This window comes from Aphanomyces invadans (genome assembly GCF_000520115.1).
Source record: "Aphanomyces invadans strain NJM9701 unplaced genomic scaffold supercont1.17, whole genome shotgun sequence".
Lineage (NCBI taxonomy): Eukaryota > Oomycota > Saprolegniomycetes > Saprolegniales > Verrucalvaceae > Aphanomyces > Aphanomyces invadans.
Window position 1 is genome coordinate 888,903 of NW_008580162.1, and position 2,300 is coordinate 891,202.

Here is a 2,300-nt window from a genome sequence, read left to right on the forward strand (position 1 = left end):
CATGAACGGTACCTTATTTCTGATGCCGCTGGCGGCGTCCATCGATTAAAAAAATTGTGCCGCGTGTCTGCGGACATGATTTTGGGAAGTCATCAATTGAAGGCGACTGTCTCACGAAACGAACAAGGCGTACAAGTCGGACGTGCGTTCTTTTTGCCGTTGGCTTGTGACCCTCATGGACAACTTTATGTTATTTGAGTCGCAACTGCTGGTCGTGGAGAAGAAGCACGACCAGATTCCACCAAGACAGTATGGCGAAAAGGCTCGGCGATTCGAGCCGACGAAGAAGCGTGACGGCGGTGCGTCTGTGAAATCACCGTTGACGACCGCGGCAACGTCGTCTACTGGAAACGGCTGCCTGGAGTGTGGCAGCGACGAACACCGGGGTATTCAAGTGCCCCAAGGTGCAGCCAGGTGATGCGTCTTTTGGATCAGCGCTTTAAGAAACCTCACGGGGTGTCGTCCGCAGCATCGGAGAAGATGAACGACTCCAAGCGCAAGATTATTGGTGCAGCCGTGGACCCCCAGGGCGCGTTGGTTATTGACTGTCCACGCATGGTTGCGTGTGATGTCAATGGCGTGACGGCGTTGGCGCTCTTGGACAGCGGCGCCGATCAATCTGTAGTGTCGCCAACGTTCCTGGTGCGCGTCGAAAATATCGGTAACTTTACGTTGGCGGTGTGCCAACTGGACCGATAGATCGAGTTGGGCGGCTTCATGGAAGCCACGAAACTTACAGTGGACCGCGAAGTCAAGCTGCGGTTGACGTTCGAGACGGCCGAAGGAACGTTGGTGTTATCGAACCTGAAGTGCTGGGTGGCGACGTTATCGTCAGTCGCGATGTGATGGCGTGACTGGGATACTGACCTCATTTGTTGCTGTCGCAAGCGCGGCGTATGCAGAGTGCATACGACCATCAATTAGCTGTGCGACAAGGAGACCCCGCTGATTGCAGCCATGAAGGTGGTTGAGACGATGAACAAGCCTGCATCGTCTCCCGAAGAAGCCTCGCTCTACCCGGAAGAAGAACGAGCGTGTTTCCCATATTTGAAGTCTGGGTAGTCGAAGGAAGTTGATCGAATGGCGGTGCGAGCGAAGCTCGCAGAGAAGGTGCGCGACTGCGAAATCGCAGGGTGCGGTGACGACTTTGCGGCACAGCTGTCGAAGCTGTTGGTACGCTACGAAGACGTGTTTCGACTAACCCTTGGTCGAGATCCTCCTGTCGACGTGGCGCCCCTAGTCGTGACGTTGAAGCAAGGCGCGGAACCTGTGCGGTGCAAGGCGCGCCGCTACTCAAAAGAGCAACGTGACTTCATGGCGAAACACGTTGCTGAGTTGGAGGCAGCGGGGCTGTGTTATCGAAACCCCCGCTCAAAATGGTTCTCGGCACCTTTGATCTTCAAGAAACCCGATGCGAACGATTTCCAAAGGACCGTGGACGTCCGTCCGGTCAACGCCCAGACGGAGCGCATCCTGTGGCCGATGTCGATGTTGGAGGTGATCTTGGATCACCTGGCCGGCACAGAAGTGTTCTTTACCCTTGACTTCTTCAAGGGTTACTGACGGTTTGCGCTGGAAAGACGTCGCAAGAAATGTTCTCGTTACTCGCGTCGGCGTGTACACGCCGACGCGAGTGCTGATGGGCGGCACCGACAGCGTGGCGTACTGCCAATCGTCGGTGCAAGAAATGTTCGCGAGCGAGCTGTACAACTCGCTCTTGATTTGGCTGGACGATTTGCTTGGATATGAGAAGTCCAAGCAAGATTTACTTACGGCGCTCGAACGTGTGCTGGAGATTGCCAGGAGCGCCGCCTCAACCTGAATCCCAAGAAGTGTCGGTTCTATGAGACCGATGCTCGCTGATGCGGATGAATCGTGTCGTCCGCAGGCATCAAGCATGATCCCGAACGCATCAAGGCATTGAAAGAGCTGAAGACGCCGGTGACCGGCCAAGATCTTCAGCAGTTTCTATGCGCCATGAATTGATTGCGCATGCCGATCCCAAGGTACAATGTGATAGTACAGCCGATGACCGATATGTTGGAGTCGGCCTACAAGGCGGCGGGCGCTTGAACGCGCCAGAAGGTGGCCAAGGTCCCCCTCGCCGAGGTGGGGTGGGACGCTGACCACGGAGCGTGTTTGGATCAGTGCAAGGAAGCGCTCAGCCGAGTGGTGACCCTAGCTCACCCGAAGCAAGGTCAGCTGATTTGTGTGTTTGCCGATGCCAGCGATTTGCATTGGGGTGGCGTCGTGACTCAAATCCCACGCGATCAAGTGGATCGCGAACTGGACAGTCAAGA